Genomic DNA, 16,756 nt, shown 5'->3' with positions numbered 1-16,756 from the left:
AAGAAAGAGAGAGAGAGGGGGAGACGGAGGAAGGGAGGGAGGGAGGAAGGGAGGAAGAGAGAGAAAGAAAGAAGGAAGGGAAGGGAAGAAAGACATACTACTATGGGTAATTATCAGAAACCATTATATTCAGTGAAAGAAGCCAGATATGAAAAAGTGAAGAACTTATCATTTCCTTCATATAAAAATTCATCTGAAGGTTAAGCTCATTTAAAGTTTAAGAATGGGCACAGCTACATTTGGGAATAAGCCTAAGGGCAGCTTTTATTTTATTTTATTTTATTTTATTTTATTTATTTTACTTTATTACTTATTTTATTTTTTAAAGTTTATTTATTTTGAGAGAGACAGAGAGAGAGAGACAGAGACAGAGAGAGAGAGTGCACACATATGCAAGTGATGGAGGGGTAGAGAGAGTGAGGAGAGAGAGAATCCCAAGCAGGCTCAGCACTGCCAGGGCAGACACCGATTCAGAGCTTGAACCCTGAATCTCATGGAACCATGAGATCATGACCCAAACCAAAGCAGACGCTTAACCCACTGAGCCACCCAGCTGCCCTGGCAGCTTTTGGTTGTAAGACTACGTGGGGACCGATGGCAAATGATCATGAGAAAATGCTCTGTGAGGATGAAATTTCCACATCTTCTTTGGTGCATTAATTATTTTTTGCTGGGGCACAAACCACCAAGGAATGAGTAGCCTACATAATATTGATACAATTCTCCCACGTTTTCAGGGCTTGTTAAGGTGGTTCTTTGACTCTGTAACATGTACCGGGGTTACCAGATGTCTGGACTGTTTTCTTCCGGCATAACAGTTACGGAAGCAGGGTCCTTGAGGGCTGGGTCTGGAACAATCACAGCCTGACTTCTGCCAAGTTCTACTGATCAAACGAAATCACATCCAGATCCAGAGGAAGGAAAATAGAGTTCATCTTTTGATGTAGGGGGTAGCAGGTACATATAGGGACAGGAGAGACTGTTGGCAGATTTTTGGAGAACACTTAAGACAGTTTAAGTTTTGGTTACATGGGCATATATATTCATCTAAGTTTATCCAACTCTACTTTTAAGATAATTTTTTTTTAATTTTTTTTTTCAACGTTTATTTATTTTTGGGACAGAGAGAGACAGAGCATGAATGGGGGAGGGGCAGAGAGAGAGGGAGACACAGAATCGGAATCAGGCTCCAGGCTCCGAGCCATCAGCCCGGAGCCCGACGCGGGGCTCAAACTCACGGACCGCGAGATCGTGACCTGGCTGAAGTCGGACGCTTAACCGACTGCGCCACCCAGGCGCCCCTAAATTTAAGATAAATAAGATAAATTTCTGTGCATCTCATTGTATGCAAATTAAAGCTGAAGCACCACGGAGTTGGTAGTGATTTTTTTTAATATAATTTATTGTCAAATTGGCTAGCACACAGCATGTAAAGTGTGCTCTTGATTTTTGGCGTAGATTTCCGTGGTTCATCGCTTACATACAACACCCAGTGCTCATCCCAAAAAGTTGACAGTGATGATTTAAGCTCTCACCTCAACCGTGATTAGCTGAGAATAGGGAAAAAAAAAAAATAAGGGAGGCCAAAGCTTCTAGGAATGCGTATCAAAGTCCATTCGTTTCCTAAAGATGTATTTATTCTTGTTTTCCAGAATCTGTTAAAAGGATCAAAGACAGTCTGAACACCTAAGGGAAAATTAAACTTTCTCATTAGGTCTGTAATTTGAATATGCTGGGAGAGAGGGGTCTTGTATGATTTGCCCCTTTTCCCTCCCTGAATTTTCAGGGACATAGAAAAAACACTGGCATCCAGCTTGGGGAACCGACATGCTGCGAAGATGAACGGTTGGCATTGAACTCTGCCACTCAGTAGTTGTGCAGACTTGGATAAGGGGGGCAGTTCTCTGTGCCTCACCTTCCCCAGCAGAATTAGAGGGGGTCATGAAAAAGGGCTAGTGATGGACATGTACTAGGGAGCCAGCATGTGAGGTAGTAGGAATGTGATGAAAGATAAAAACAGAGAGAAAGAGGAGAGAGAGAGAGAGAGAGAGAGAGAAATCCCGTAACTCAGGAGCTGCAGATACTCTCAGTCTTACTCATGGCACCCTTCCTTCCATTCAGGACCCTACGACCACACACACGTAGCTGTTCTGCATCTGGGGGACTCAGTTAGCTTTACGTAGACTCTGAATATCTGGATTCTCGTCTTCATAGAATCATGTGTGGAAATGCAAATCATCCTAAGACACAACTTTATCATTATTAGGCTTGTCTACGAAAGAATGGATTTCCCAGGAAAGAGCGGCTCTCTAATCACTACGGGTATTAAGGGACAGAAGGGTTAATCGCTTTTCAAATTTTGCTCCTTAATGTTGCCAGAAGAAGGTGGGCTTGAAATCTGGTTCACAGATTCACTATCCGTGTGCCCTTGGCTCGATCAGCCTGGTGAACGTCAGTTTCCTCACCCACAAAATGGGGATAATAATAATCACATCAAAGAGCTGGCTTCAGGACTAGTGTGATATATATCAAGTACCTAGTCCTTAGTGAATGTGCGATGTACTTATCATCACTACACTTACTGTTGGGAAACCCCCACGATGTGTCAAACCCAGTGCGGGAATCGGCAACCCACTGGGCATACAGACATGGCAAGATACAATCGCAGTACAGAGAGGCAAGAGATGTGTGAAATGTGGAAACAACTCTACAAGTGCAACCAGAAAAAAAAGGAACTGCCTGGGTAGTGATGAAGTAAAACCAAAAATTAAAAACAAGGAGGCTCAGTTATATTTGATTGTTAAATTGGAAAGATGAGCACAGTGCTTGAAAAGCACGCCGAGATGTTTATGTTGGGTATGCTCGCAAATACAGACTTGGGGTGTTAAATGTGGCGAAGGTTTTAATAGAAAGAGAACAGACTGTGGAAGACAACCAGATGATGATTCGACTATTTGGCCGCAGCTTTGTCTGGGTGACCTCAGGGAATCAAGAGACCTATTCTGTGCCTCAGATAACCTGGTGTGGTCAGTGGGAAAAATCCAACCTCTCTCAGCATGTCGGGTGGGAGGGTTGTGTGGGTTAATACGTGGAAAGTCCTTCAGCAAAGCAGCAGACATAGCTGAATAAATGTCTGGTCGCTCCTTTTAGGCGATGGCTTGGGTCATACGGCGGTGAGGGTGGCTTTAGCACAAATAGAGGAACTAAGAGTGGCCTGAACAATCGGAACACTTTTAGTATCTCCCGTAATCAGTCCAAAGCTAAGAGAATAGAACTGATGGACTCAGACGCTCAATGATATCAGCAAAAGCCTGGCTTCTTCCGCAGTTCTGCTCAGCCCCTTGAAGCCGGTCGACCGCATCTGTCAACTGCACTTGAAGATCGCCAGGACACCTGCACGCATCGTGTCCTAGCACCACGACGCCAGGAGAAGGGGATTTCCTCCTACACGTCTCATATATCCTTCCATAATGCAGCGGCTCCCAAGGGTTTTGGACTCAGGACCCCGAAGAGCAATTATTTGTGCATTTATTTATGCACATATTATTATTAACAGAATGTTATTTATATACACGTGTGTTTATGTGATATACATTAGCACACATGCACGTGCATATATATATATATGTACATACATATATATATAATTTACTGCAATAAAAATTAAAACTGATGATTTAAAGGTATTTATTTTAAAAATAATAAAAGTGAACCCACTGTATATTAATGAAAGTAACATTTTAATAACAAACAACCATAGTTTCTAAACCAAAAACTATAGGTTCTTATTGTTGTTTTTAAATAAATATTAAGTGAGAAGTGGTATTGCTTTTCTCTCTTCCTTCCTTCCTCCCTCCTTCCCTTTCCTTCTTTACCTCTTTCCCTTTCATTCCCCTCCCCTCTCCTCCCTTCCACTCCCCTTCCCTTCCCTTCCCCTCCCCTCCCCTCCCCTCCCTTCCCCTCCCTTTCACTCCCCTTCCCTTCCCTTCCCCTCCCCTTCCCTTCCCCTCCCCTCCCTTCCACTCCCCTTCCCTTCCCTTCCCTTCCCTTCCCTTCCCTTCCCTTCCCCTCCCCTCCCTTCCACTCCCCTTCCTTTCCCTTCCCTTCCCTTTCCTTCCCCTCCCCTTCCCTCCCCTCCCCTCCCTTCCACTTCCCTTTCCTTCCCTTCCCCTCCCCTTCCCTTCCCCTCCCCTCCCTTCCACACCCCTTCCTTTCCCTTCCCCTCCCCTCCCCTTCCCTTCCCCTCCCCTCCCTTCCCTTCCCCTCCCCTTCCCTTCCATTCCCCTCCCCTTCCCTTCCCTTCCCCTCCCCTCCCCTCCCCTCCCTTCCACTCCCCTTCCCTTCCCTTCCCTTCCCTTCCCTTCCCCTCCCCTCCCTTTCACTCCCCTTCCCTTCCCTTCCCCTCCCCTTCCCTTCCCCTCCCCTCCCTTCCACTCCCCTTCCCTTCCCTTCCCTTCCCTTCCCTTCCCTTCCCTTCTCCTCCGCTCCCCTTCCTTTCCCTTCCCTTCCCTTTCCTTCCCCTCCCCTTCCCTCCCCTCCCCTCCCTTCCACTTCCCTTTCCTTCCCTTCCCCTCCCCTCCCTTCCACTCCCCTTCCCTTCCCTTCCCCTCCCCTTCCCTTCCCTTCTCCTCCCCTCCCTTCCCCTCCCCTCCCTTCCACTTCCCTTACCTTCCCTTCCTTCCCTTCCCTTCCCTTCCCTTCCCTTCCCTTCCCTTCCCTTCCCTTCCTCTCTTTCTTTATTTCAAACCTCTTTAATATCTGGCTCAACAGAACACAGCCAGATTCTCATACCAGCTTCTGCCTGAAAACTCATAGGATTGCTCTTTTGGTTGAAGCATATGAAGAAAATCTGGCCTGATGCAGATATGGAAGCGAGTAAAGGAGAAATAGTTTAGTAGTCTTTTCAGATGATTCCAGGTAGTTTTCTTTTCTACTACACCAAAACTCAGCAAGTGGCGGTATCTGAAAAGTTGCAATGTGGATTCTGAAACCATACGGATGAACTTCTTATATTGTTTCATTATCCCCCTTGCACTTTGACTGGATATTTTACCTACACACAATCTTATAACGTCGTGCATTGCTTGTTTGGAAAATACTGCTTTGTTGAGTTATGGAGAACTTCTAAATATTGACATATTTCATTAAACAATATTTAAAATCAAGCCACTGCTCCTATCATCCAAAAAAAAAAAAAAGTGTTTAATCATCGGGAAACTGTCAAGCTCATGGTAAAAGGCACAAGTGTGCAAAACAATTTTTTTTTCTTAAAAGTTCAAATTTTATGGGGCGCCTGGGTGGCGCAGTCGGTCGAGCGACCGACTTCAGCCAGGTCACGATCTCGCGGTCCGTGAGTTCGAGCCCCCGCGTCAGGCTCTGGGCTGATGGCTCAGAGCCTGGAGCCTGATTCCGATTCTGTGTCTCCCTCTCTCTCTGCCCCTCCCCCGTTCATGCTCTGTCTCTCTCTGTCCCAAAAATAAATAAACGTTGAAAAAAAAATTAAAAAATAAAAAAAAATAAATATAAACGTTGAAAAAAAAATTTTAAAAAAGTTCAAATTTTGTCATTGGCAACAAATGCTATCAGCTGCTTGTCTCAAAAGCAGAAGACTCACCTTGGTCATTTTCACAAAAATAGCTGCCAAATACTCAAACTGAATAGCTGTAGCTTCTCAGTGATTCTCTGAATCGCAAATGGTGACCCATGGAAAAAGCAGCTGGTCTGATCTGTGAGTCAACTGCATCCACACTTTCCCCAGTTCGTGGGGCAATGCAGCAGAAGGGCCCTACACACACTGCCCATTTTGTCACGCAGAATATTCGTTGAGAGTCAAGACCCTGTACGGTTAATTTTTGCAGCTTCATCAAAGATGTGCTTAAGGAAAACAAGCTAGGCACCCGCAGTTGAACCCTCCATGTCTCCCGCAACCTCAGTGCACATTTCAACACGGTGACAGAGAGAAACAGCATCTTAGTGTCCTGAACATAATCGTGCCGCTGACAAAGCCGGGAGGCATCACACTTTGAGTGCCGCCCTGTATGTTACCGGCAAGAGGAACCCGCTTCATGTAAGGATACCTCCTAAGAGAGGCAATAACATTATATACTAAAAGATTGATTGAATACACTTCATTAAAACACCTTCTCTCTGGGCTTTCTTAGAGTAAAACTGGATATATTTTTTTAAATGATAACAATTACTATCTTCTATTTATTAAAATGCTAACACATTTTTATTATGGAAATTTAGACATATAAAAGAGTCAAGATAAAAGAAAATTAAGTGATACCCGCCCCCCCAGCTAGAGATGAATTCTGTTAATATTTTAGCAAGCACATTTTCTTTCTTCCTATGCATTTATGCTATTTTGCAATCTGCCTCTTTCTTTCTTTCTTTCTTTCTTTCACTTTCTTTTTTCTCTTTCTTTCTTTCTTTCTTTCCTTTCTTTTACTTAACAATGTCTCATGAACATTTTTTCATATGATTAAATATTTATGGGCGACATCACTCTAAATTATTCAGGTTCCCTTCTGACAGGACGTCACATTCTGCCTGCAATGCAGTGGTGCTGGGTTGCTCGGTGAGACGGTTTTGAGAATCGGAGGCCTGGCGTCTTAGGATTTCATCCTTGTGATGAGGACGTTTACTGATGAAGGTGCCGCCCTGAGTCCTCGCAGCCTTTTGACAACTGCTGCCTACTCGGAGACATCCCGTGTCCGGGCTGCATGTCCTTGCCTTTGATTTTTTTCCCCCATGATCCCCTAGGTCTGGTTACACCTGCCTGGCTGGGCAAGGCATCCTCTGAATCTTTCTGACACCAGCCTCTCCTTCCCGGTCCCCTTCTCATGTTGGTATAAAGTATCCCTTTTCCATGGTATTTTCTCCTCCTCGCCTTTTAAACCCTGCATTTCCACGACTCTCCTGAGCTCCTGTTGGTAAACCTAGGTAGCACAGTCCACAGTAAGGGTTCTCGCTGCCTTCTACCTTGATTTTCCTTCCTCTCTTTGCCTAGACCTCCCCCTTTCCCTTCAGTCCGCTGGGGACCACAGTGCACACTGGGCCAGCTTGTGGTTTTCCCAAATTTCCACAACAACGTTTCTAGTTCTACATGTGCTTTCGGAAACTTCGTATTTCCCCCAAGAAAAGGTGCAAAATATATGTTCCTCCCCTTGAAAGTGGGCGGGCTTTTGTGGCTACTTTCAATGTGGCAAGAGGGACTATTGCACTGGTTGTAAGGCCGAGGTAGAAAAGGAGGGACAGTTTCCCCCTGACTCTCTCTCTTCGGACATATACCCTTGGAGCCCTGGGTCAGCATCTTAGAAGCCTGGCTGCCATGAAGCCTACCTGGTGGAGGGACGACACAGAGGTGGAGGGAGGATTGGAGGCCCCAAGTGCCTCATCTCTTGCAGGAACCAGCTGCTGGAGTCTCCTGGCCAGATGTACAAGTGAGCAAACCTTCTAAGGATTCTAGTTTTAGATACCGACCTGGCTCTGCTGACCCTGAGCAGGGCAGACACAGACTGACCCACTGAGCCCTGTCCTCACTAAGATTGGTGAGCCAAATAAAAGCTGTTGTTGATTAAACCACTAGAGTTTGAAATGTTGTTGCCATTTTTGTTTGTTTTTGTTTGCTCGTCTGCTTTCGGAATGGTTTTTAATGTAGCAACGGATAAGCAGAGACCACATTCTGCCCCTTCTTTCCATCATTCTACAGCAGATAAACAGTCCTCCAACCCCCAACCAATCTTTAATAACTCAGGCCATGTTCTCACATAAAATCATCCATACATTCTCTTCGTTGTTCTAGCAGCCCCGCGTACCTCAAGCACTTATGCACTTGGTCTGTCTTCCGCCCATGCTCTCATCTTTTTATTCTTTTAAATAAATATTATTGGACTCAGATGCAATCATTTATTTAATATATGCATGTTAAGGAGTATAATAAAAAACGAGCAATCCCGAGCCAGAACATTACCAATGCCATGATTTATACTTCACCGTTGCCCTGGAAACACCCCTCCAGGAGAATTTTGGATCTATTATCCTCTTTCAAAAATTATATACATTTATTCCTAAGCAAGTTTCTTTAGAATTATTGTGGATATCATGAAAACGCAATCATTCTCTCCATAATAGTCTACACCTATCGCTTTTCAACCCACCTTACACTTTAAGATCCACCTATGTTATAGACATCTCACGCTCATAGGTTGGAAGAAAGAAAATTGTTAAAATGTCCATACTACCCAAAGCAACCTACAGATTTGAGGCAATCCCTATAAAAATGTCAATAGCATTTTTCACAGAACTAGAACAAATAATCCTCAAATCTGTATGGAACCACAAGAGATGCCATATAGCCAAAGCAATCTTGAGAAAGAAGAACAAAGCTGGAGGTAATCACAATCCAGACGCGAAAATATACTGCAGAGCTGTGGTAATCTAAACAGTATGGTACAGCACAAAAATAGATACATAGATCAATCGAACAGGAGAGAGAGCCCAGAACTAAACCCACTCATATACGGTCAATTAATTTGTGGCGAAAAAGGCAGGAGTACACAAGACAGAGGGCACACTGTCTTCAAAAGTGGTGTTGAGAAAACTGGACAGCAAGATGCACAATGGACCACTTTCTCACACCATACACAAAACTAAACTCAAAGTGGATTAAAGACTAAATGGAAGACTTGAAACCATAAAAATCTTTAAAAAAAGATGGTAATCTCTGGAACATCCTTAGCAAAGTATTTATGGATCTGTCTCCTCATGCATGGGAAATAAAAGAAAAAATAAACTATCGGGTCTGCACCAGAATCAAAAGCTTTTGCAAAGGGAAGGAAACCATCAACACAACGAAAAGGTAACCTAATGAATAGGAGAAAAATATTTGCAGCTGACATATATGATAAGGGGTTAATATCCAAAATATATAAAGAACTTATACAACTCAACACTGAAAAAAAACTCACAAACAAACAAACAAACAACCAATAATTCAATTAAAAAAAGGGAGAGGACCTAAACAGAAATTTTTTCAAAAGCAGACATACAGATGGCCAACGGGCAAATGAAAAGATGCCCAACATCACTCATCATCAGAAAAATGCAAAGCAAAACAAAGAGTTATTGCCTCACACCATTCCATAATAGCTAGTGTCAAAACGACAAGAAATAAAAAGTGGTGGTGAGGATGTAGAAAAAAATGGAGCCCTCGTGCACTGTTGGTGGGAATGTAAAATGGTGCAGTCACTAGGGAAAATAGTACCGAGGCTACTTAAAAATTAAAAATAGAAATATGATTTGATCTAGCAATTCCCCTACTGGATGTTTACCCAAAGAAAATGAAAATAGTAATCTAAAAAGATATATGCACTTCTATATTTATTGAAGCATTATTTACAATAGCCAAGATTTAGAAGTAACCTAAGTATCTGTCAACAGATGAATGGAAAGAGAAGATGTGCTATATGTCTGCAATGGACTATTAATCAGCCATAAAGAAGGACGAGATCTTGCCATTTGGAACAATGTGGATGGACCTGAAGGATATTACGCTAAGTGAAATAAGTCAGACCAAGAAAGGCAATATATGATTTCCTTTATATGTGGAGTCTAAATAACGAAACCAACAAAACAAAACAACAGCAGCAACGACAAATAGAAACAGACTCGTAAATACAGAAAACAAAATGGTCATTGCCAGAAGGGAGGGGGCTGGTAAGATGGTGAAAGGGATGAAGAGGTGCCAACCTCTAGTTCTAAAATAAATAAATCTCATTGATGAAAAACACAGCATAGGGAATATAGCCAATAATATTGTAGTAATGTTGTATGGTGACAGATGGTAGCTATACTTACCGCATTGAGCATTGTATAATGTATAGGAATGTTGAATCACTATTCCATACACCTGAAACTACTATAATATCGTATGCCAACTCGACTTCAATAAAAAGAGATGTATCTATGTGTGTAGCAGTGATTCATTTTCACTTGCGCTTAATAATTCATTGGGTGAATCTACCTCCATGTATTTATTTATTTTCCAGTTGATGGGCACTTGAATTGGGTCCAGTTTTTCTGCTTCTGTGAGCCATGCTTGAATAAACATTCTTATACATGTCCTAGGTCACATGTGCCAGAGTATATCTAGCTGAGAATAACGTGTAGTGTCCTTGGACGTGGAAATATTCAGCTTCATGAAATCACGCCAGATTTCTTACCAAAGGGGTTGGGCCAGTACCGCCCCTAATGGTAAGATAGGAGGGTAATCACCAACAGTTGGCATCACTGAGTATCTTAATTTTTATCCAGCTAGTAGTTGTAAATGGTCTAATTTATATTTAACTGGTGTCTAATTAGAGCATCTAAAGATATAGATTGGTCTCTCTATTAATTATTAATATAGTTATGTATTAACATAATATGTTATTAATTATATAGAGAGTGACATACTGTATATATCATCCATATAATTATATGTGGATATATTATACATATTACTAATTAAATGGAAGTATCTATTTATCTATAATCTATTGAGGTCTTTTGTATTTTAATGAATGAATGAATTAATTAATTTAGTATTTCCTTTTAATAGGCCTGTTCAATGCTTGCATCCATATTTCTGCTGAATTTTCAGATTTTTTTATTGACCTGGATTCGGGTGTAATACATTTTGTTTTTTTGTTTGTTTGTTTTTTAATTTTTTTTAACACTTATTTATTTTTGAGACAGAGAGAGACAGAGCATGAATGTGGGGAGGGTCAGAGAGAGAGGGAGACACAGAATCGGAAGCAGGCTCCAGGCTCCGAGCTGTCAGCACAGAGCCCGACGTGGGGCTTGAACTCGTGAACCACAAGATTATGACCTGAGCTGAAGTCGGACACTTAACCGACTGAGCCACCCAGGCGCCCCAGGTGTAATATATTTTGGATGTGGGTCTTCTGTTAGGTTTGTTGTGTTTCAACTCTTCCAGTCTGAGTCTTGTCTTTCCATAACCTGTTTGATGCCTTTGGATGAATAAAAGTGTTTGGTTGTCATGTAATTGAATTTACAGTTGGATCCTTTATGTCATTATGTCTTTCTTTTTTACTTTTTTATGTGTTTATTTTTCATTTATTTATTTATTTTTTGTCACTATGTCCTTCTTAGTGGAGACTGGGGGGAGGCTTACATAGGAAAACCCCTCCCTGCTTGAATGTTATTAAATCATTTTAACATTAAAAAAATTTAATGGTTATTTATTTTTGAGAGAGAGAGGGAGACAGAGTGTGAGCAGGGGAGGGGCAGAGAGAGAAGGAGACACAGAATCTGAAGCAGGCTCCGGGCTCCGAGCTGTCAGCACGGAGCCCGACGCGGGGCTCGAACCTACGAACCGAACCGTGAGATCATGACCTGAGCCGAAGTTAGACGCTTAACCGACTGAGCCACCCAGGCGCTGCATCATTTTAACATTTTTAATGTTATTGCTTACATTTTGGTCTTCAGCACATGCAGAATTCTTGTACAGTAGGGATGTGTTTTCCCCCATATGAATAATCAAATAATCAAGACGATTTATGCCTTGGAAATTTCCCCCCCCACATATCCAAAGTGCATTCTCTGTCAAGTTCCAAGTCTTAACATAAGGTTCGCTGTCTGGGCTCTTTCGTCTGTTACATGGAACGATTTTCCTGCCTTGTGACGTGACAGGTCTTAGTTACTATACCTTTACTACAGAACTAGAAATCTTGAGGGTCAAGCTACCCCACCTGACCTCTTCTTTCTCAGAGTGTCTTAAATATTCTTAGGCTTTTGTACTTCCCTATAGATTTTAGTATCAGCTTGTCAAATTCAACCTATTGGGGATTAGATTGGATCGCATTGAATCTATAGACTACGTTGAGAAGATTTAACAGTTAAAATACCAGGCCTTTCTATTGCTAAAAACGTTTTGTATTTATTTTTACAGCTATCCATTTCTTTGGGTCTTTAAAAAAGCTTCAATTAAGCTTTATTTTAATACAGGTGCACATCTTTTATAGAAGTATTTATATGTACCATATGCTTTTATTGCTACTAAAAATAAATAGTACCTTTGTTTTTTTCAGATTGAATCTAGAAATGTAATTTAAAAATATATTGATTTCGTGTGCAACCATTTCCCTGAACTCTTATTTTTAACAATTTGTAGATACTTTAGAGCTCACGATATTGACAATCATGAGCCATAAAATAATGTTTCTCCTTTCTTTTCTTTCTATATGTTAATTTTTCCCTTATTCTGTCGACTGGGATTTACAGAGCAACGTGGAACAGAAGCAGAGGAAGTGAACCTTCTTGTTTTGTTCACAGTTTGAAAGGCACTTCTTCTACTGGCTCACCATGAGGCACGATATCAGCCATAACTTTTAGGTAGGTATATTTTATCACATTAAAGAAATTCCCTTCTACTCCTTGTTTGCAAAGAGTTGTGTGTGTGTGTGTGTGTGTGTGTGTGTGTGTGTGTTTATCACGTATGGGTATTGAGCTTTACTATTTACATCTCGTGCATCTACTGTATCACCTTTTGAGAATGACTTTTTATCACCCAGATTAATGGCTTGGAGATACACTTGTGTTGTGCGTATCAGGGTTTTACTCCTGTTTATTGCCAAGTGGTATCCCACTATGGATGCATTTACCAGTTTGCGTCTACATTCACCCACTGAAGGGCACTTGGGTAGTTTCCAGTTTTGCTAATTATGAGCAGATCTGTTGAAAACATTCACATAGAGGCTTTTGTGTAGCTGTTTTGATTTCTCTAGGATTAATACTTCAGGGTGGGGTTGCTGGGTCATATGGCGAGTATATATAAAACTGTATAAGGAATCCTCAGTGCTTTCAAAATGACCGCAACCTTTTGCGTTCTCACCAGCGATGTGGGAAAGTCCCAGTTGTAATGTATATCCCCCCCCCCCAGTGGTTGGTATTGTTCTAATTCTGGAAAGCGTGTGGTAGGGTCTCACGTGGTCTTAATTTACATTTGTCTGCTGCTTAATGGTGTCGAGCATAGCTTCATGGGCTTATTTGTCATTGCAGTGTCCTGTTGTGTGACTGTCCCTGTCTGTTGCCTATTTTTAAACAGGATTGTTCATCTTCTTACGTGTTGAGTTTTGAGAAATGTTTACATATCGTGGATACAAGTCTTGTTTTTATTTTATCCCATTTCCAAGTATCTCTCTCGGCCTATTTTTTGTGTTTTCATTCTCTTAACATTTATCTTGATGAATCCCCATTTATCATTTTTCCTTTTATAGATCATGATTTTATGATTATGCCTAATGTCATAAGAATTAATCCTGTGATTTCCTCTTTTTAAAATTTTATTTATTTATTTATTTTTTATTTAAAAAAAATTTTTTTTTAACATTTTTATTTATTTTTGAGACAGAGAGAGACAGAGCATGAATGGGGGAGGGGCAGAGAGAGAAGGAGACACAGAATCAGAAGCAGGCTCCAGGCTCTGAGCCATCAGCCCAGAGCCCGACGCGGGGCTCGAACTCACAGACCGCGAGATCGTGACCTGAGCTGAAGTCGGACGCTCAACCGACTGAGCCACCCAGGCGCCCCTATTTATTTATTTTGAGAGAGAGAGAGAGAATGAGCAGGGGAGGGGCAGAGAGACAGAGAGGGAGAGAGAGAAAATCATAAGCAGGCTCTGTGCAGAGTCTGACGCAAGGCTTGATCTCATGACCATGAGATCATGACCTGAGCCGAAATCAGCAGTGGGATGCTTAGAAGACTGAGCCACCCAGGTGTCCCTCCTATAATTTCTTCTGATCATTTTAAGTTTTTCATTTAGATCTTTTTTTATTAAAAAAATTTTAATATTTATTTATTTTGGGGAGACAGAGAGACAGAGTGCGAGCAGGGGAGGGGCAGAGAGAGAGGGAGACACATAATCTGAAGCAGGCTCCAGGCTCTGAGATATCAGCACAGAGCCCAACGTGGGGCTCAAACTCATGGACCGTGAGATCATGACCTGAGCCAAAGTAGGACGCTTAACCGACTGAGCCACCCAGGCGCCCCTTATTGAGAACTTTGATCTAGTTAGAGTTAATTTCTGTGAAAGGGGTGAGGGTTAGGTCAAAGCTTTTTTTTTTTTTTTGCATATGGATGTACAATATTTCCAAAATTATTTATTGAACAGACTATACTTCGTCCATTGAAATACCCTTATAATTTTGATAATACCTCGAAGAGCTTTTTGTAGATTCTGTTGGATTTTGCTGCAAAGAAAACTGTAATTTCTTCCTTTCCAAGCTGTGTGTCCTTTATTTCTTCTTGCTTTATTGCACTGGGTAGGCTTCCGGTATGTTGTTGAACAGAGTGGTGAGTGGACGTCCTTGACTTGTTCCCTAACAGTGGGTTAAGAATTCCATCTTTCACCATTAAGTGTGAAGTTAGCTGCAGGCTTTTTTTTTTTTTTCTATGTTCTCTTTTTCAGATTAAGGAGGATTCCTTCTATTCCTAGTTTGCTGAGCTTTTTTAAAAAAATTATGAATCAATGTTGAAATTTGTCCAATGCTGTTTTCGGTATAAATTAATACGTTCATGTAGGGTTTGGTTTTTTTTTTTTTTTGCCTGTATTAAAGTGGTGGAATCAATCAGGGTGTACATATTTGTACATTTGCACACATTTCTGGATTTGATTTGCTAACATTTTGTTGCAGAGATTTGCTTCTATATGTATGAACGATGTTGTTCTGTAGTTTCTTTTGACTGCTTTTGGCAGTGGGTTAATGCTGGACTCATAAAATTAGTTGGGAAGTGTTTCTTCTCTTCTACTTTCTGAAATAGGTTGTAGAGAAATTTTAATTTCTTCTTTAAATGTTTGGCAGACTTTTCCAGTGAAATCTTTTGGCCTGGAGGGTTTCTTTTTGTCTGTTTGTTTGTTTTTGCTTTTTTTTTTTTTCTCCCAGAAGGTTTCTAACTACAAAATAAAGTACTTTAACAGAAGACTATTTAAGTTGTGAATTTCAGTTTGGGGACGCTTTTATGGTTTGCTGAAGTTTGTGGTTTCTTCGAAGAAACTGGACCATTCCATTTGAATGGTCAAAATTTCTGCATGTGTAATTAGTCATAATAATCTATTATTAATATCTATGGAGTCTCATTTCAAAATATATACATGTATCAAATCATTATGTTGTATGCCTAAAACTAATGGAATGTTGTACATCAATGATACTTCAAAAAAAACTGTGGAGTCCATAATAATGTCCTTTTTCCCCCCTGATGTCAGTAACTTGTGTTTATTTTTTTTTTTCTACTCTTATTTGCCTGGCTGGAGGTTTACCATAATTTTTCAAGAACTACTTTATGATTTCATTTATTTTGCTCTTCTGCTTTCCATTCTATTAGCTCTGTTTTGTTTGTTTGTTTGTTTTTATATGTTTGTATCTGTTACTAGGTATATGCACATTTAGGCCTGTTGTGTCTTATAGAAACTTGATCCTTTTATCATTATGCACATCCCTCTTTATATCTGGCAATTTTCCTTGATTTTAAGTCTATTTTGTTTGATATTAATATAGCCATTCCTTGGGGCGCCTGGGTGGCGCAGTCGGTTAAGCGTCCGACTTCAGCCAGGTCACCATCTCGCGGTCCGTGAGTTCGAGCCCCGCATCGGGCTCTGGGCTGATGGCTCGGAGCCTGGAGCCTGTTTCCGATTCTGTGTCTCCCTGTCTCTCTGCCCCTCCCCCGTTCATGCTCTGTCTCTCTCTGTCCCAAAAATAAATAAAACGTAGAAAAAAAAAATATATAGCCATTCCAGTTTTCTTTTGGTGAGGGTTATCAAGGTATATCTTTTTTTCATTCTTTTACTTTTAAATTACTTATGTTTTTATATTTAAAGTGAGATTCTTGTGGCCAGAAGGTAGATATCTTGTAGATAGGCACGTCTTAATCTTACTTTTTTACTGTCAAATTTGACAGTTTCCTATAATTATCTTGCCTAAATCATTTACATTTAAAGCCATTATCTGGGGTTTTTATTTGTTTGTTTTAGACTCAAGTCTGCCATTTTATTAGTTACCATGTGTTACCTTTTTTATTCTTTTTCCCCCCTGTTGTGCCCCATCTTGGATAATTTAAATAATATTTTCCCACATTCTAACCATCTACTGAGTGTTTGACTGTATCACTGTTATGGGTTCATAGTGACTGCCCAGGGGATTTCAATATTCATACTTAACATTTCACTGTCAACTTAGAATTAATGGTTTACCATTTCACCCGGAATGCCGAAAACCTACCATCATGTGAGTTCTCTTATGGCTCTCCCCTTCCTCTTGTTGCTGGCATATACATTGTATCTGAAAACATTGAGAAACCCCATCAGGTAATGTTATATGTTTTGCACTCATTTGCCATATATATTTTAAAGATCTTAAGAGGAAATTTTTAATCTATTTGCCCAAAGTCTTGCTATTTTTGTCGTTCTTCCTTCATTCACCATGTTCCAGGTTTTTCTCCAGGATCACTTTCCTGCCATTTGAAAAACTTACTTTAGTATGTTATTTTTAAAGACAGTCAGCTGTTGGCACATTCACTTAGTGTTCTTTCCTCTGAGAATGTCTTTATTTTACCTTCATTCCTGAAAGGTATTTTCCCCTGACTATAGATTCCTGGGCTGACCACTATTTTCCTTCAGCACTTTAAAAATATTGCCCACGTTGGGGCACCTGGGTGGCCCAGTTGGACTTCGGCTCAGGTCACGATCTCACGG

Source organism: Prionailurus viverrinus, chromosome B3, assembly GCF_022837055.1.
Source record: "Prionailurus viverrinus isolate Anna chromosome B3, UM_Priviv_1.0, whole genome shotgun sequence".
Taxonomy (NCBI): Eukaryota; Metazoa; Chordata; class Mammalia; order Carnivora; family Felidae; genus Prionailurus; species Prionailurus viverrinus.
Note: the sequence above shows the minus strand (reverse complement) of the source record.